Here is a 20,869-nt window from a genome sequence, read left to right on the forward strand (position 1 = left end):
TCCCTTTTTCCCTCTCTGCTATTTGTCATCTTCCTATTTTTTTCCCTTTTCCTTTCCCTCTTTATGCATTCCTTCATTTCACTTGCTATTTTCTTTTCCTCCTTCATCCAAGATTTATCTTTCTTGCTGGTCTTGTACCGCTCATTCTGCCTGCTCCATCCTCCAATTTCCCTTTCTGTCGTCTGTTTCACTCTTCTCTGGCTTGCTTTTCACCTTCACGGATGCACTCTCTTTTAGTAGATTTTTTTTAAAGTGTTGAAATCTGCCCAGAGGTTGAGTTTCCTATTTTTGTGTCGTGCAGGTGGCAGCCTTCCAGTATAAATAGTGCCAAAGGAAGAACAGCAGCCCAGAGGAGACTTCACACTTTACAGCAATATTTAAAGCATTCTGAGTCTGATTAGGGGATATAGCTGAAAGTCACAGAGCTTCCTGAACCTACGCAGCATTTTTTAAAAGCTGTCAGAGCAAGAAGGAAATACTGGAACTAAAGCCCCTAAGCGAGTTCCAGCTCCAGCTCAGTCCTCCAGTGCAATGACAGTCAGCACACAAACGCCTTCTGCAACGGCTGCGCTCAGAAGTGCCATAAGCCACCTTTGGATCAAAGGTGCCATTCACTTCTCCTCCCTGTAAATCTCTTTTAGAAATTCCTGCCGATTTACTTTGAGATCGGAATTTGACTTACAGGCATTACATGTGACAAAGTAAGAGGAAAGGGTGAATGTGTAGCACAGAGGCATCAGGAGGAAGAAAAAGGATACTGCGAATGTACTGCTTTTTTTAGAGGTAGTGGAATGTAGCGAATGAACAAACCAACCTTCTGTCAGAAAGAAAAACACACAAAGATGATGACTTCTTAAGCAGAATGCCTTCTCTGTGTATAGTAAAAAGCACATTTCACTGCTCATAGATGTATATACACACACAGAGACAGAGACATGAGTGTATATATAAATATTCAAAAGAACTGCAAATTTATCTTAAAAGATACTCAAAATCAGTCCATTACGTTTTCATTATAATATGTAAGAGATCTCCGTGAGAACTCTCTCGAGTCCCCTTTTCCCAAATCCCACACGGTTCTAGGTAAGGAAGAGAAAGATGGGTTTAATATAGATGCACCATGGAGGAATGCTGGTAAGAGATCTCACTTTTTTTTTAATTTTATTTTTTGGCTTGGAATCACTGGCTTTGTCTCAGTTTGGCAAAAAAAAAAATTGTATCTTTCATAACATAATCCATGTCAGTATCCTCTGCCTCCAGCCCCAGTGTTACACTTTCCATTTTTCCTTTTTTTTTTTTTTCTCCTTTTAATTAAATGAGCATAAAATATAGCATCTGAACAACAGAAAGGAACAAAACCAGCACAGGGATTAGATGCGATTGATAGAACACATCACAATGTGGGTTCAGAGTCAAGGTCAGGTGAGGAAACATCTCCCCTGAGGAAAAGACAATTCCTTGTCACTATCCTAAAGGATGTCACCACAAGGCCAGCATCTCTAAATATCCACGCACTGCATCTTACCACCCCTTCCTTCGTCTTTCTCTCTCCATTGTTTTTGCTGGACTTGTGCTGCTGCCAAGAGCAGGGCTGGACCATGTAGAGACCCAGTATTGGGTAGAAGCTCTTTACGGTGGTTCTTTTTCAAAATAAATAAATATATAAACGAGCGAGGGAAGCAGTAATGAAGTTCTTTAATTAACATGAAGCGTACCCTCAGGCTTCGCCTGCAGGTTGAGAGTGCTGTCTGCAGTGAACCCATTGCACTGACAGGTGGTCTGGGGCTGGGAGAAGAAGAAATCTCCCCGAGGAACCTGTCAGTCAGCACGGATCCGTGTTGATTCCTCTCGTTAGATGAGTGCAGAAGGAGAAGACTCCAAGTTGTTCGGGATTCGAGAATAATTGTTGAAATAAAAGACCATCTAATCCTGCAGCACTGCTATTTTTAAAATGGATTAAACCTAAAAAAAAAAAATGCAGTTATCAAGATGATCTTCACAGATCACCATCACTGGAAGCTGAACACTGAGGTCAGGCTTCTTTATGAAGCAGCTGCACTGCACGGTCTCCTTCGTGTTGTTGAGTCTGCAAATGACTGGGGAGGCTGTACGGCTGGCACAGCAGAGGCACACCGCTGATGCAAAAGCTCTTGAGCTAAACTGCTACCCTCTGGCTGCAGAAAAGGAAAAAGAAATGGAGTTACACAAAAGGGAGCTTGAAAAAAATGATAAATTTTGCTACTTCATTCTGAATTGGAGCTACCATCATCTGTAGCCATTACATGCATCTGAGTAACCCTCAGAATGCTCTGTTATGGCATTACAAAGAAATCTTCAAAGAAACACTGGGATCAAGGCAGTGTAAGCACAAGCTTTAAGTCAGCTTTGCGTGACAGCTTCTGATTTATGCCTTGAAACGTACCCACAGATCTCTGCCTCAGTTTGTTAGTAACCACTAGCAAAATACATAAGGACATGTAGTGCCTTAACATACCTCTCCCAGAAGAATAAAATCCTTATACTTATTCTATTAAATTACATGGTGTGGAGAAGAATTACATTTTCCCGAGGAGTGGATTTATGAAAAGACTATCTAGAAGCTTCTGGTTTTAATTAATTGCAAATTCTGTAGCGTTCTAGTCAACTTTAATGTCCAAATTTGTCCTCAGTAAGTCTATTTAACTACTACCATTTTCATATAAACATTGATAAATACTGCTAAGAATGAAGTATTAAATATCTTTTTTATTATACTAGTAGAACATACAGTAAAGGCTTCTTACAATTCCCCTTATCCTTGGGGAAGTACTTAAGCAGATAAAGTAATTAATAATGTGAGTTCCTGGCTTACATAGTAACAACAGAATATTCGTTAGCTGCACACGTAAGAAGATTTCCAATAAATTCAGTAGTTCTATCTGTAGTTCAATTCTTTGAAAGAAAAAAAAATTCTGTAATTGGATTTATTTGTTGAAAAAAAGGCTATTTCACAGTTAAGAAGGAAGAAATGTAGCAGAAACTCTTTAGCCATGTGTGTCATTAACGTGCAGTGAAATGAGCTAGATGCTCTGCTTGGGTTAGGTAGCACAGCTTTATGCAAACTGTTTGAACTGTACAATTAATTCCAGATGAGAATCTGTCCCTGTGTAACTAAAAGAAGATAACAAAATATATAGTAGACATAACAAAAAAGTACCTCACAAGACAGTGGCAGGAAGTGATTGATCGACTTGGGTTCTGTTAGTAACCTCAGGAGGTCAAATACAAGAGAGGTTGTAGTGCTTAGAAGTCTAAAAAGTGTACACGTTCGAAGAGCTGTGTTCTATCTTCTTAAGAATTTGCCTGGGATGCTAGCCAGAATAGCTTTGCAATAGCACCTGACAGATAAAATTAAAGCATGAATCATAATCTCCCTGGTCTGCCAAACTGAGGTTTATTCAAGTTGTAGCTTTTAGATCACAGTTTCTAATTTGATGGCATGTCCAAAAGCCAACTATCCCTTGACTTCAAACAGTGTTGTGGGAAGGTCGTGTTTGAGTTAAGCTGTGGGCTTGGGGTTTTGTGATGAGAATTAAGAGAAGGGAGTTCAAAATCGTAATAGTTTCTATTGTTTAAAAATAAATGAAATACCAGCTGGAGATTTGCCAGGATAAGGTATCATTCTGACAGACCAGAACGCTCAAGGATATAGAGCTCTTTGAATTAGTCTTAAAGAATAAAGGGCATCGTAAGATCCTTACAAAGCAGGGAAAATGTGGAATGCTACAAAAGCAAGCATTTGAAACAGCATCGATAATAAATTATTTAAATGGAATTTGGAATATGGAATTCTTGATGTTTGAAAACTTTTTCTTAGATATGAGGAAAAAGGCAGGCAGACTAGTTCTGGAAGAAAGTAGAAGGGTATTATTTTCATTAATACTGGCATTATTGATAGGCTAATCTTCCAAAGCAAATCTACTTAATCTGTAATCTTTGAAGCTATAGAATTAGTCGGGTACCACAGTGTCATCCTCCCAGTTTTCATTTTACACACTGTAGCAATCAAAGGAAGATATGGCTTCAAAGAGCAATATGACATAGTTTAAAGTTCAGTGTATCATGCTGGTAATGGACCAACCACTGGGAGTTTTTAGTTGGTTTGACTGGGACAAGGGATCGACACGCAGAAGTCTTCAATCATCAGATTACCTTGATATGCATGACTAATTGGTAGTCTGAATACAAGGTTCTGTAAACTAAACACTTTGTAATGGAAAGCAAACTGCCCACTTTCATCAACACTAATGGAAAAGACTAACACCTTCTAAGAGTTTCTCTCTCTGTGCCTATATGTGCAGTAGATTTGTATCTCTTAAGAAGTGTTGTAATCCATAGATCAAAGTATAAGACAGTATAGAAATAAAACAGACTATCCCATTTATAATTCAAAGCAACCTGACATTTGAGTTATCAACCTGCAATAGTAAAATAGCTAGCAGACTTCAGTGTGAGAATACTTATTTACTCTTAGTCCCTTGGGTATTGTCCATTCAAGATGTGACGTTCAGTTCACCAGTTGCAGATATGATAAAATTGGTGAAAATGGGAATCTAGACTTCAGGGCTGGTAGCCATTACTGGGTGCACTTCATATCTGCTCTGGGGGTACTTTCAGTGAAATCAGTGATCAGGAACATAAACTCCAATTTAATGTTGATGTTTGTCAGAGAGTTTATTTAAAAGGTTTTTACATACAAACATTTAACAAGAAAACCAGAGATGAAACCCAGTAAGAAGATACATGAATGGTGGCACAATATCTGTCATAAACTAAAGATACATATGAAGAATCTTGGCTCAATTGAAATAGTATTGGTGGTTTAAGACATATTTATCAGCATACGCTTGCTGTTTTATGCTGCTACACAGCAATGGAAAGCAAACACAACATAGCCATAAGCTAGGCCGGGCCTACAGCTGCTTTGCATTACTGGGGGAAGTATCACTGGCCAAAGAGACATGACAAACCTGATCATTAATTGACTGGCAGCCAGGCACAGGGGTCCTTTAGAAGAGTGACACTGGGGACCGGGTGATAATTGTGTGTGCTGCCAGAGAGAACTATTACCAGATGAGGCCAGTGTCCCCGACTGATTTTGCCCAATTAAGCTGTACCATGCAAATCAGGGAGTGAGGAAGGGTGGCACTTGGCTTTGTTATCTCTGATGTTGTACATCCAGATATAGATGCGCATCTGCTTATTGCTTACAGAAATTACTATGCCAGTTGTTAATAACATACTGTCAACGTATGTCCTCCAGCTGCAGCCTATACGTGGGATTTCAGGAGCTTGAACCCTACAGCAAATCTGAACAGTCCTACATTTTTGCATTACTGCACAGAGAAGTGAGATAAAAGACTGGCAAATGGCACATTTCTAAAGTAACTGAATTTTAAAATTTGTTTTACGTTTCTTGCAAAAATTATTTTAAACGTTGTACCTGTAAGTTGTCTCAAAAAGTGCTGTACCCAAAGCATAGGTGATGCAACACAGTCCATAAGAATGGGTCTTGAACCTTTAATGTGTGTGAAGCAGAGAAGTGTTAAGTATTGAAGCGTTCACTCAGATCTCCGTAAGAAGACACGCACTAGAAACGCACCAGTACTCTGTGTTCCTCGCAGCACATTCAAGGTCTGGAAATGTGACTAAAATCACCTCTGGTGAAGATAACACCGATTATATAAGCTTTTCCCGATGTTCAGAAGGTGTAGAAAGGATTGGCAGAGCAGGCCCAGGCAGGATGATCTCTCACAGCGTGCTGCCACTTCGGTTTGAAGTCCTCAGCGAAGAGCTTGGAACAATGATTTCTGGCCAGGCCGATCACAATGTCTTAGATGTGCTGGTGAATGGTGCTGCTACACAAAACCTCTGAGTTCACAAGCAACCCCGAAATGTCTGGTTCCAGTGCTATCAAAGGTGGGAAGTGTTGTAAAGCCAATGTTACCCGCATAAAGATGAACAGCAGGAACATCAGTGATAATACGAGTGTGCTGCAGCTGTACCTGGACAGCGGGAAAGCCAGGGAGTTAAAAGAAAGAGACACTCAGCTCCAGAAGATGATGTGGGTGAAATTTTCCTTTTGTTGTCTGCCGTTTTATTTCATTTTTAATTGGCGAGGAAGAGGGGTCATATTCTGATTCCAGGAGCCTTCCAAAAGTCAACAAATGTCAGACACACATTGTCATATACAAAGTAAGTCAGCACAAACATATATGTATATACATATATGTTGGAAAAGCTATCAGATATGAAGTTACTTTATTAGATATACTTTTTAAAACCTTTTTTTTTTTTTTTAAGAAGCAACCAAATGTTATATGTAGGGTAGCAAACTATGTATTAGCTGTTGGTTATTTTTTCTATTGCATGTAAAGTAGTTTGAACATTCAAATATGAGTGCTCATTCACTTTCTTTTTGTTTGAAATCAAACCAAGCCAGAGCAGTCAGAAAAGCCAGTCATACACCGCACTTTTCGTCTGCATTGGGGTGATTGCTTATTGCTGCACTAGGGAAAAAAGTGGTCTTCAGCTGGGATGCCCAGATATGTTACTCCAGAATACCAGTAACATCTGGTAGCTTTTATATTGAAGTCCCCTTAGAAAGATTAAATTATGTTTTCAGAAAAAGTCAACGTTGCTAGCTGTTATGTGTCAAGTAACTTGCAGTTGTTGTCATCTTTTGGTGCTTTCAGCAAATGACCTAAGTTAGAGAGGTCCTTATGGCTTTTTTTTGTTATTATTATTATTATTATTTGCAGGTTGCCCTTATAACAACTAAATCCTCAGAATCCTGGCAATATTCTCCTTTTCTCCAGCCTGCCTTCCCAGCTAACTAGCAACTGAGCACTGGGGCGTAGTATTCAATACTCCCCCAGTGTCCCAGCTGAAGAACCTTTTCTTGGTAGTTAACAGAGTCAAATTTACTGCCTGAATGGATTGACAGACTTAATTTCAAGTTAGTATTATGTGTTTGCACTGGAATAAACAGTGGGCCCAAGCTCTTTTTTGCTTAGCCCAGCTTCCAGGCTGCTTGAATGTGATCCTAACTCAGCCTTTGGCCAAGATTTTGAGTTCTTGTCTGTCTGTCATTGTAAATCTTCAGTGACTCTGCTTAAACCAAAGCATTCCCTCTGGATTTTGAAGAGGTTTAAATGGATACAGACTTTTCCGTTTTATATTGTTTGTGTGTGTGTAGTTTTGTTTTGTTTTTTTCCTTTCCGCCTGGAAAATAAAACAAGCAGATGGAATCTCAAGTCTTCTGAGAACAACTGCAGGGAAGAAGATTTCTGTGGGTGTGCAAAAACAAGATAGAGGACAATTTGTCATTTATTGCTGCACTGCTGAGTCTGAAGTAATTGTGTCACTTCTGAACAGTCTGAGAAGTTGGGTGGAAGCACATATTAGCATGGAATAGTAACAGAAAATAGTGTCAGATGGGTGAGTTCCCACAAAAAATACTGACGTGTAAATAAAAGGAAAAATGTTATTTTTCTTGATGATGTTAAAGTATGTATGGATTAAGTTGTACTGTAAATAGATAAATTTACAGCTTTTCTGGTTAGAAACCTCCATTAATGGATGTGAAAACAACATTAAAATGATTTGTTTATTGCCAGCCAAAGTATTCTGACACAATTATAGGACTCCATGGTCTTTCTTAATGGATAGTGTTAATTTTGGAGCCTATCTAGGTTTGCAGAAATTACTCACTGTATTAATAGGTGCCAGCTGTGAGATAAGCCACTGACAGCTTCTTAAAAATACTGTTGTTCTTTCACACTGATTTCTTGTGAAGCTAATCATTGCACAGTTCTGCATGTGCTGCTGAAAGCCAAAAGGAAAACCACCACTTCATTTTACTATTGTAAATGTTTAACTGATGAAGTACAAAATATTCTCCAGCTTGCTCTTCTTCTATGCCAGGAGAAATAATAAATTTTAAATAATCATTCTTTTCTGTTACGTTTGTTTGAGGGAAAAAAATATAATAACGTAGCCCTAGCAATAAGGCACTAAAAATCACTCCAGAAAATTATCTTAACATAATCAGAAAGGACACAAATCTGACCCACAATCAGGAGATGGAGAAGCTTCCAGACATGCAGCATGCCGGGCAGCAGAAGAGCTGTTTGTAGCTTATCGTATAGTTAATAGCAGACATGTACACAGTATCTCGCAGTTACAGGACTCGATCCCTGCCACGTACAGGCTGAACGCTTGCCCTGCACGTTGCAAGATGGAGGCACAGAGACCAGTCTGCATCAGGGGATTGCAGTGCTGAAGGATCAGACCCTATATTAAATCATTAGAGGTGATAGGGGGAGAACTGACACAGACGGTGACTCGACACATCTGCATTAGCCTAAGATCATAAAGCAGTACTGGTCCCACAGCTGGCTGACATGAGAAGCTAAGGCACTGCTCTCCTGGGGCCAGCCCTGGCCTTTTCCCATGTTATTGCCTTTGGTGCTGTCTGCCCCAGCAGTGAGCCAGGTGGGCTCTCTAACCCGGCTTTCCACAGCTCAGCCAGTGGACCTGACACACTGTGGGGACAGGTGAGCAGTGACGAGAAAGCAGAAAGCGTGACAGAGCAGAGGGCATCCCTCCACGGCCGCCAGGCACCTGACTGCCTCAGCCCTAGTGGGAACCCTCCCGACCATTCTCCAGTTCTCCAAGGTGCTAATGGTTTGCATCTGCTTTATAGCGCTAGTGACAGCAAACCTATACCCAGCTATTTTTGACTTTAAAAAAATCACAGGATCACAGGATAATTCAAGTTGGAAGGGACCTCAGGAGGTCTCTAGCCCAGCCTCCTGCTCAAGGCAGAGCCAGCTTTGAAGCCAGACTGGGTGGCTCAGGGCTTTATCCATCCTTGCCTTGAAAAATCGTTATCTTTTAGTTGAGAAGTTGCACAGTTACTTGGAGTCTGTGATATTTTCCAAGCAAAATGCCTTTCCTTTGTCACAAGAGCACCTACATAGCTTTAGAAGAGAAAAATAAAAATAAATAAATAAATAAAAAATGACCACTGTTCTTCTATTGTTTGGGTTCCTCAGGCATGGCAGGAGTGCTTGCCCTGTTTAACCTGGAGGGGTATCTCTCTGACCAGCCAGCGGGTCAGCTGGTGGGTGCTGGGACATGGGAAGTTTTCCTGGGATAGGGGTGGTGACCAGGAACCTGTGGGGAGGATAATTCTGCACCCGAGCACAGCTGGCTCTGGAAAAAGTACCTGTCCATAGCCTGGGATACACATGAAATGGTTGTTTCCTACCTTAAAATAAACTTGAAGTTTGTGTAAGAAAGAAATGAAGCTACATAAGAAGCGTAGTACATGGTAGCAAAGTCATCTACCCAAAAGTTAGGCAATGCCAGTGGTACGACCTTGACTTGGTCCCCTATGCAAAGCGCATTATGCAGTATCAGCACGCATTGCTCCTCCATGGGATCTCTCTCTTGCTCTGCACAGAATACAGATGAAAAAGAGCAATGAGGGGATCTTAAACTTGCCACTTTCTAGCATTCAAAACCTTCACCTTGGACGTTATATCCCAATTAATATTCCTGTAATGTAGAGGATTGCATGCAGTAGGTGTGATGTGTGTAGACACACCTGTATATACTTTGCACCAGGTTCTGACCTGAAAGAAGAGTAAAAAATGCTTTTGAAATGACTGAAAAATAAAATGATTGATGATGAGTTTTGATTTTATCTCCTTTTACAATTCATGTTAACTTTGGACTTACAAGGTCATGTTTAACAATTCATATAGGAAATAATAAATCTGCTTATCATAGCAAATGTAAAACAAATATGACTGAGTTTGGATGAGACTGTGTGAACGGTCACATGGGGAGAAAATCCAGGCAGCTGGCTCCAAATAACTATTAATCCTCCCAAAGGCAGAAGGCAAGAGAATGGCCTAGGGCCTCTGAGAGCCAGACCCAGCGCATTTCAGGAGCAGCAACAACGAAGAATCTGGGATGAGGCAGGATGCAGAGAGAAGAGCTCATATAGAGTGATACCATTTGGCACTACAAATGCTGACTTTCTTTCATCTCTTTTATTTTCTCCAGATTCATTTTTTCTTCTAGAGTCTGAAGTAAATTCCAGAAGACAATATGTGCATAACATCAGACATTAAAATTTTGGGGTGTTTAGGTATTAGAGCAATTTTCAGGTAAAATGTATTACATTCCTGTGATTCTTGTGAAGGGCTAAGAAATCTGTAGAGTGGGCTTAAAGGTGGGAAATCTCTGCTCTTTGCTCCCAGCGGAGTTCAGTATCCCTCCTACCCTTTACCGCTTCATGTTGCCTTTGTGGATGAGATGCATGGCACTGATACACTGGCTTTTATTTGGTACCCTAATTCCTATTAAGAAAATGTGGGAGCTCTAACACGTTGGTGGCAACACAACTGGATGAAAAAGTACAGCAGGAAGGTGAGCGGGAGCTTTCCCATTGATTTAGTGTGATCACGATTTACATCACTGTTTTTTAAAAAAACCATCCATTTCTCAATGTCATAGAATAAAAGGGCCTAAGGGTGCCTGCATTTAATCAGAAAAAATGCACAAGAAAAGAAAAATTGTAAAATATGAAAACCCTTCTGACATAAATAAGATGTCTTTAAACATACAATTTTAATTCAGATCAAGTGTTTGTCAATTAAGAGCATTAACTGGGGACACAGTCATCCTAACTGGCATATGCATTCATCCATGGACATAGCCTGGAGGGCTGGTGATCAATTATTCAGCAAGGCATTTTATGCTGCCTCCACCTTTCACAGCACATCATCTGCTAGATTGTGATCAACAGCAAATATGAGAACAGCAGCAAAGGAGAAAACAATTAATATTTCTTGGTCGAAGCTAAGTAAGATTTTAATTTTCTCAGTAAAAACTCTCCTTGGTCACCAGGTTACAGAAGATGCATGAGTCCTGCTCCTCCTGCTCTCCAAAGAGATCCGAGACAGTGGTTTCCCATGCTCCAAATACCCATATGCTTTAGCATTACAAGCCCTCAGAACTCCATGTCTCTTGTTACATTTTATTGTCACTTCCTCCTCCCCCAGATTTTTGCTGTTGGTCCAGCAGCATATTGATGGAGTACAGCGTTCCTTGTGTGCTTTTCCAGTTTTGAAACTAAGACAGCCAGACAGCAATGTTGCTGGCAGAAGCAAATGGGTCACTGCCCACACGCTCACCAGTTTCCTCCCCCTTCCTCCACATCTACCTCCAGGTCAGTTCTCTTGGGTCAGCCCAGAGAAAACTCCCACCAAAAACACACTCATTTTCTGTTGGATTAGTGGAGCTGATTCACCCTGAAGTTGCATAATCCCTCTATGCGATGCAAGGAGAACAGGAACAGACGTGGGAGTGGGGACATGAAGGGAGGAAGGCTGCCATCTCTGGTGGCAGCCCACAGCTCTGACAGATTACGTGCAGCATGAACAACTCTTGGAGAAGAACATGTTGACCACAATCTCTATACTGGGGAAAATACATTATAAGATAACTTATGCTACTTCCAACTTCTTCTGTCCTTTTTAGCTTAGTATTTTTAGTCTGTCTTTCATTGGCTTGCCCCTCTTTGGAGCTGGAATCTGTTTTCTTTAATATTTAAATCAATACATATGCTTCAGAAATGATAGATATTTAAAAATCGCTTCAAACTCAGCTTTTTTTTTTTTTTTTTTTTTTCTTTTTTCCTTAGTGTATTGTTAAAGCATGCCTAGGTAAATCCATGCAGAACTCTTTCCCTACTCATCCTCCCAATTTCCGACCTATTTATACTCCACTCTTTATCTTTTAGCACAGATAGATTCTACTTTTTTTTTTTTTTTATGTGTAGCAAACAGCTCTTTTTTTGCCTCATAACAGGAAAAACATACCAGAGGTCATTATAAAACAATCAAGATTGTTAATCCTATTCTTCTCCTGTGGGAGCTGCTTTGTGTTTCTCTTGCTCCGGGGCATCTGTCTCTTAGAAGTGCACATTCAGCGTTTTTCCCCTTGCAGTTTCTGTTGTCACGAGTAATAAGAGGTATGGAGTAGGATACGTGGATGAAACTACATCTCTCTTCATCTCTCTCTCTCCTCGGAGGTTAGGGATAAGCACAACATGACTTGGGAGACAGCATTTCAGTCAATCTTCCTGTGGGCAACTATTGTGTCTGCATTGTCTAAATACATTTGCTTAGTATCTTGAAAAGGCCTGGCTGATTCTAAGCTGAGGTCAATGTTTGGAAAATAAAATGTTTTCTACTGAGACATTAAAAGGACCTGGGGATGCTGGGGTAGCTTCTTAAAAAGTCAGCTGTGCAGTTCTTACTTTTGTGTAAATAATCAGACATAAGGTACCTAAACTATGTTTCAGGTGGAATTAAACACATAATTAAAGAAGTTATTAACAAGAACACATCATGGTCACAAAGGTGCCTCAGCAGGCTTAGTGTTCACCAGAAAACAGTCACCTTAGTTCCAGTATCACTTGAGTTAAATATATGTGATCATTGAAAACTGACAAAGGATGGGCAGCAAGGTTGGTTCTGTGTCCATCCTCTGCCAAAACATTTTTCGATGGTAATAAACAGCTCCAGGCGTGTGTGAGATGTGTGAACGTGTCTGCCATCACTTTAGAAACTGTTCAGTGGGAAAGGTTTTGAGAGAAGAAACAAGCAAAAACAAAGTGCTTAGAAGTAGTCTTTCAGCCACCAAAGGGATGGGGATGGGACATGGTCATGATCAAAGCTTCTGAGGTGGGATGGACCAGGGAGCTCCCAGAAGTGAGCATCTCTGCTGGGGAAAGGTCAGGGTGCAGGAGCTGAGAAGACTGGACAGCCCTTCCAGAAACCCCTGGTACCTGGCAGCGTGCCCCAGAAATACCACTTGCCATGAAAAGGAAGCAAAGCACCATGGCAGATGGATGCCCTTCACTAGAGGAGGGGAAGGGAGACTTGGGGCTGTACCAGCAGGCCCCTGCTGTACTCAGGAGCTACATCCCCACTCCCACTCTGGCTGCAGCCAAGCTCACTCTGGTACAATCAAGGCATCCCCCAGCACTGCACAATATCTTAATATTTTTGTCTTTTTATAGGCTCTCTTCAAAGCCTCGGTGAGATGCTCCACTAACCCAAGTCCTTCTGATTCCTCTCCTTAAGCAAGCACGAGGCAATGGTGCTGTATTCCTTATCTGTGGCCATTTTGGCAGTCAGGGACTGCTGCCCAGCCTTTCCTCACCAGAGCCTTAGCAGATGTCTTCTGGGACCTGCTTAGGATCACAGCTAATAGGACTGAACACAAATGACATTTCTATGGCCTTCGATGGGGTCTGTATGGGTGGCAGTGCTGCTGCTGGCTACCACGGCAGTGGAGACCTCTGGTGTAACGCAAGACCCAAGGTGAAGGCTGCAGGGACCCAGTGGCAGTAACTGGAGGAAGTGGAGCGACAGGGCCAAATGTCTACATTTTGAGGAGTCACCTTTGCTCTTGGGCAAAGCAGCTATAAGCAGGCAAAGAACTGACCAAAAAAAAAGATGCATGGACAGATGTGAGAGGTCTAATAAAACCCAAGTGGAAAGAAAATACATAGGCCAGTCAGCAAAAACATAACCCCGTTTGGAGGAGTTAACCTTCTGGAGTGACTTTATACTGGATCAGTGTTTTGCATTATGTTTCTGCAATATTTTGATCTGGTGCAAGGGGTTCAAAAGTCTGGTTTAGTGCTTTGTCAGACTGTGACCCACAGCCCTTTAGTCCATGGTGCTGCCACCCCTGATGAGCAAGACCCAGAGATGGCAGGTCAACCCCCAGCTCTACTTCACCACTCCTTGAAACACTGCTTGATTTTTGTCCCCATAATTTCCACGATAAACTGCAAGCCATTGTGAGAGGGGGTTATTAAATAAATGCATGCTGGTGATGAACAGCCTCCTCTTAAGCAGGAAACTGTGTGTCATCGAGCTTCTCGCTCGTGTCAGGGAATAGAGGAGTGAAGGAGAGGTGATAATGACAGGGGCTGCCTCCAGGGAGGGAGGTGGAGACAGCACTGGAGGGGGTGGAGAGCTCAGGCTGGTGAGGGAAGAAAAGGAGTATCGTGCAGTCAAACGAATGCGGTGGAAATAGATAAGGGTCAAACAAAAGAGAAATTTATTAAAAGTGAATCAAAGCAAAACAACTAAAACCTTCAGAGCTATAAAAGTGAGGAGATGAGAAAAAGTATGACAACATTCTCATCAAAATTCTTAAAATAGGCACGTTAGCACACTCAAGAGAGGAAAAAAAATAACAGGGAGATTTCGATCTTGTCTGTCTCTTTCTCTAATCTAGCCAGCAGTGTGCCCACGTTCCCATGCAACGTGACTATAATTATAAGCTGTGATCTATCAGAGTAGGACCTGGAAATTTTCATCTTACTGCCCTGCAAACATAAGGGGAAGGCTGCAAAATTGTTAAAACGTTGGCTCTTCTAATCTAACCACATTGTTATTTAGCACCACGATTCCATACATAATGAGAGTGGCTGGTTTTCCAGTGAGTAGGGCTTGATAGTATCACACAATTAGATAAGAAATGTAATGAACACGACCAACACCTCACCCAGGTTTACTCTCTCTTGGTGTCTAATGGAAATTGCTTGCCGTAACCTCCTCATTAAATGATGGTCCCATAGCCTAGTTTTTCTTCCAATTAACAAGAAATCTTAAAGTGTAAGAACACATTTAAGGAGCCTTTTTTCCAATTTTGTCACTCATTTGTGCTCAAGAGTCCATTTCTCATTTTTCTTCCCACATGCTGCTAAACTCCATGCCATCAGGCTGAAGGGGTTGGACTCAGCCGAGCCCTAGGAATTTGTATTTCAGCTTTGGCATTCACTACGTTGGCAAGGGATGCCTCCCCCATCACTTCACCAGAGCACCAGCCTGTTGCTGGAATGGAGTATAAACCCAGATTAACGTAGGATTGCCCTCGAACTAAGAAGACTGAAGTATTTTATAAATTCAGTATTTGACCTTGTTAGTGATGGAAGGTTATTGATACATAGAGGAGCACCACAGTTAAAGGCGTAATGGAGCTTGTTGGGAGCTGTGGGAAATACCAGCAGGAAGAAGTCTATGGCCCCAGGCTTCAACATAACCTTGAAAGACAGAGGATGATTATTAGCTTTAAAGATCTTATAACATGCCTCCAAGGACAAGAGAGTCTTGTTTTGCCAGACAGGGACTCTAGAGATCAAATAATGATTATTGTTATTATAATTATCATTAAAATAATTATTACTATTAATAATAATAATAATAATAATAATAATAATTATTATTATTATTATTAAGTAACCTCATTAATAATAATAATCCCAAACAAAAAAAAATTACACACACAAAAATAAAACAAAACAAAACAGCAACAAAAACAAACAAACAAAAAAACCAGCCAGCTTTAAAGGGTCTCTTCCTGAAACATTAAAGAGTTATTGGACCAAACATTACCAGACCCATCATTCTCTGGGAAAGAAATACATAATCTACTAAAACTGTAGCTCAGCCACGAAAGTATAGTCAGGTATGTAAACGTAGATCAGCCAAGAAAAAATAGTCAGGCATGTAAAACCAGATTTAGAGGGTTAGTCACATTTTTTATCTGAAAAGCCTTTATTAAAATATTCTGCTTTGGAGATGCTGCTTAGTTACTGATCATCTCGCTGATGTCCCTGCAGGACAAAGACACACAAGCCCTGGGCACAGGTCACTTCGGCTCATGCAGTCACAGTGACAAGAGGAGGGCAGAAATCTCTGCCAGGCTGGAAGAACCACGGGGAGAAGCAAGGGCTGAGCAGAAGGTACTTGCAGAGGTCATCAGAGGTAACTGATTAGATCAGGCACAGCCAGGGAAGGAAGAGCTATTCTTATGTCCATTCAATATTCAGCAGTATCAGATGAAAAGCCAAGACAGCTGGTGTCCTACGTGATGCTCACTATTCATAAGTTTTACAAGCAGATTCCCCATTCTGCCATCCACGGTTTTAAAGAGAGCACTGAACAGTACTGCATTTATGACAGACCTCTGCAGAACCCTGCTCCATACGTCTCATCAGTTTGTCTGTGAGCTCCTGAGACTGGTTTGCCAAAATAAATTTTACTCAGATTATAGCAGTAGCGTTTAGACCATGCTGTCAGTATGTCACAATATCACACATCTTAATGAAGTCAAACAATATCTAGCAGCTCTCTTTCACTTGTAAAATCCATACCCTTGTATAGAAAGACATCAGACTCATTACAGTCTATATTGATTTTTTTACTTTTTATCTCCTTACTCAATAACTTTATTCCAGGATTGTTTTTAACCACAGGTCTAAAATTTCCCAGTTCCATTACTTTTTAAAACAGAATTTGAGTGTAAGTTTGCAAACACAAATTCTCAAAGACAACTGCTAAAATTGCCTCGGGTCTCTGTGTACTCTGGGAGGCCCAGCCGTGTTAAAAACATCTACCTAACTTCTACCTAAGTATTCCCTAACCCCTTCTTTCCCAGATGCAGCTTCCATACTCTGTTGCTCGTGCTGCAGTTGACTTTACTAGTGGAGATGGATTCCACCAGGAGTCAGACATCTCTGCCGCATGGACCGAGCAACTCCCTGGTTTTAAACTTCCCATGAATATACTCCTGCTTCCTTGTCACTCACACAAAACTCATTACTATTTCTCATTTGATTGGCTGACCTTTTGATTTTGCCTCTGTCCCTCTGTGCTAACCACACTTTGCAAGCTGACCTAGGTTCCTTTTTTCTTTTTCTGTTTTAACACTGTTGACAAATTCATGGTTTGGTTAAGTCGGGCTCTTATTTCACTCTTTATTTTACCCCTCTTTGTGGTAGTTTGTGATAATGCCTTTATCACAGCTTCTTTAAGGAACTGTTTTTTTTTTTTGCTTTTGACTACTTTCCATGAGCTGTGAGTTCTCATCTCCTACTGCTTCCATTCTGTTGTGACACTATTTGAAAATTAATAGGATCAGCAGTACTTTTACTAAGCGAAATCTGACCCACAGTCTCTGGATGAGAAAAATAGGCTGGGAAACTGGTAAGAATGAATGATCAGTCGTGTGGGATTTCTCCTCAGCAAGGTGGCTGGTTTGCTTCATATGACTTGCCTGTTTCTTGACAAACCATTCCTGCCAAGTAAATGATAGCAGTCTACTGAGGCTCCTCTGAGTCTCTCGGTTCCCTCCTGTGATTCTTTTCTTTGAGTTGAAATGCAGTTTCCTGAAATCAGTATTCAGATGCAGTGGTACTAGTAAGAAATATGAACACTTGGGAACAGCCTGAGTAAGGAACTCCAGAAATATGAATCAAAATATGGAATAACCATCTGCTGGTTTTCTTATTCTTGTTAAAAGGGACAATCAGTTAATGTTTATTTCTAAACAAAGTAAAATATATTAAATGATACTGAAATTCCCCACCGTGTTGTTTTCTATTTTAGAAATAAAGCTCTGATTCTAAAATGAGAATTTTCTGCCAAACATCAGCTGATTTCCATGGTGAACTCTTATACCCTTGAAAAGGAGGGGGACAGAAGAAAGAAAGAAAGAAGAAAATAATGGGATAGCTAATAAACCTTTTAAGAGAGAAACATCAAAAAATACTGCCTATCATAACACTATGGCATGAAATGCATCTTTTTAAAAAATCAATGAACAACATTCATCACTCGGACTGGAGGCAAGGATAAAACTGGTACTTGAGTATTCTCGCAAAGGAATACATCTGGACATTTGAAATGTAGTTTGTTGGCCTCTCTCACCAGCAGAAGCCTAAGTACGATACATCTGTCATCAAACATGGCAGCAAACATTAGCCTGTGTGATTCATTGCTTGTTTTTTGCTATAATTCAGTTAATGATGACCATATATATTTTAATCATCTTAGTGAATTCAATTTAACTTGTTCATATTATGACAAGGAACTGAAACAATTATATTGCAAGAAGAGAGAGAAACAGAGACGGCAGAGGAAGATTTCCAGGCAGCAAATTTTAGAATGGATTTCTTGTTCCTTATTCATTATTAATACAAGAAATTTTATAACAAAACATAGGATGAACTTTTATTATTAGTTGCTCACCTCAGCTGCCAGACTTGTGTCCATTTTTTTTTTGAACATTTTATATTTTTCTGGTTAATTAAAAATTTAAAAATAGATGGGCTAAATGTGACAGAAGATAATTGAACCTCTCACGTTTTTAGCAGCTGACTGAAGGGAAAAGAACCCGAATGAATAAAATCTCCTTTAGTTGTAAACCTAGGCACTTATTTAGATATTAAATGAAGTTAATGAAAAGAAAAGTGGAAAATCAATTGGACAGAATAAGTAAATAAATGGCATAGCTGGAAAGCAATTTCTTTTTAAAAAAAAAAAAAAAGCATCTTGCGGGTAGAGTGTAGTTACAATGAGACATCCTGAAGCCAGCCTGAAGACTGGATGTCAGCATATTTAAAATAAAAGAAAAAAAATATAAAACAAACAAACAACATCAACAAACCAGAACAGAAATTTGTTCATTTGAGAGAGTTGGAAACCTAAGGAGGAAACCTCCATCACAGACAGAAGAACAAACAGGAAGTGATGAATGAAGAAGAAGCCCTCAGCAGAAATCATATCCACGGTCAAGCGAATAGAGATAAGAATCTGTCATTCAGACAGGTGGAAAAAACAGAGAAAGTCCCGAGAAGTAAAAATCCCATGGGGGAAGGACTGGCAGGAGTGCAAGGATATAAGTTTAAGAGATATTGGTTTTTGAGAGCATCATTAGGTCTGGAAGATGTTAATTGGCCGAAGAGCTCTTAGAACAATAATTGGTAAAATAATTGGTGAAGTGAAGGATGGACTGGGAAGTCATTCTTGGCTTTATTAAAGAAAAAAAAAATTGGCTTTATTAAAAAAAAAAAAAAACACCCTGAGCCTTGCATCCACCTTTTCCATGTTACTGTGAAGTTCAGCACCTGAGAAAATCATATAACTGAGTTCAGAGTTGAATGTGAAAAGCAAACCTTCCCTGCGATACATAAAATCACTCACTTCCTATACAAGCCTTCTTTAAATGGAGAGGGGAACTAATGTTAAAGACGACTGTGGCTGTTGGGTTTTGGTTGACCTTGTTTTGCTCCCTTTTATCCCTTATTCTGAAGCTGATTTCTCTTCTACCAATATTCCCAATCTCATCTGCCAAATCTTTTTTTTTTTTAATCTTCTGAAGTTCTCTATCCTTTCCTCCCATACCCTCTTTGTTTCCAAAAAGCCACTGTCTTGTCTGCATTTAAGTCTTTTTTGTCAGAATCTTTTTAAATGTAACATCTATGTAAAAAACATTGCTACTAACAGACAGGTGTCATTGCTTCCCAGCAAAAGCCAGTTAAAGCATGAAGAAAGTGCGAAAATGTAGCCAGTCCCATTTGCATTAATATAATCCATGTGGTGCTTTTGTTGTACTTCTGGAACAGCCACGCAACTGAAATCAAATCTCTGCAGTTAATATTTACACCTAGTATTTACACCTTGACTGCCACATACATTTAACCATCATAAATCCTGATCTAAAGTACTGCTGAGAGTGGAATCTGCAGAAAGGCAGCTGAAAATATTTGGCATAATTGATTGACACTCATTGGAGATGGATGTTTGGCCTATTCATTTCTCTGCCCTGCCTGCCCCCCAGCCCCCAGAATCACTGTTGTTGCTTAATAATTACTGATTGCCCCTTCCTTGGAGGAGCAGTCATCTGCGTGCAGTGCTCCTACTGCACTCACACAGGGGAGCTCAGTGCCTTCCCGACCAGTCTGCTGTCAAAGGTTTAAGTAATGGTTGTACTCATACAAAATCCCAAGCCAAACCACCACACCATATTTGCCAGCATTATGTTGGAAGGAGTAGCAATAACATATTGTAGCTTGCACTTTTTAAAAATTTAGCGAGCATCCAATGTGGGTGCAATGGAGTTAAAAATGCCAAGCTAGCACAATGAACAGAAGGGTGAAAAAAAGGTTAAAAAGTTTTGCCAGGGCTACTTTGTCCTGAACTCACGCACTCTGTAGTGGGCTTGACCTAAATTGTGCAGCACATGGACAGGATTCTGGACATTCTCCAGCACCTTCAGCTAAATTAAAGATGAACATGAATAATGCCCTGGGGCCCTGCACTCGCTGGGATGCTGCAGGCATGGGACTCGCAGAGAACCCACCCTTGCTGCAGAACCGTGCTCCAGATTTTAATTAACTGAGTTTCCTCATTTAAGCTTTTCCTGTGAAAGCCTCCCACAGTAAAAACACTTCTCAGAAACGCTATGCTGCAGCAGATGAAAATAAATCGAGCTGTTGTACTTCCAAAAACTTTCTTCGAAAGAACATAATTTCAAGGACTATAATCACTCATTCCAGATACATGGTTCATGAACTCAAAGCCATCGCATCCACGTACTGCATGTTCTCATCTTTCCGAACTGCCATATGCTACTAAGTCATTTCATTTTTTATGCACCCTCATGGCTCCAGGCTTCGTGGGCAGATGGCTCTTTGCCATCTAATCAAATTCACACATCAAGGGCATCCCAAGTGTGGTCCTTTGTAGAACTGCATCATCCTTTAGTTCCTCTCCCTTCCCTGAGCATTTGCACATCACTACAGATTTGTACCTCCAGAAAGGTTCACAATTTTCAGATGTAACACACTAATTCCTCAATTAAGCACAAAATAATACACTCGGTTCTAGTCCATTCACTCTATAACCAACATTCAGTTCTCTGGAAATTCACAGCATACCCACACAGT

Source organism: Cygnus atratus, chromosome 1, assembly GCF_013377495.2.
Source record: "Cygnus atratus isolate AKBS03 ecotype Queensland, Australia chromosome 1, CAtr_DNAZoo_HiC_assembly, whole genome shotgun sequence".
Lineage (NCBI taxonomy): Eukaryota > Metazoa > Chordata > Aves > Anseriformes > Anatidae > Cygnus > Cygnus atratus.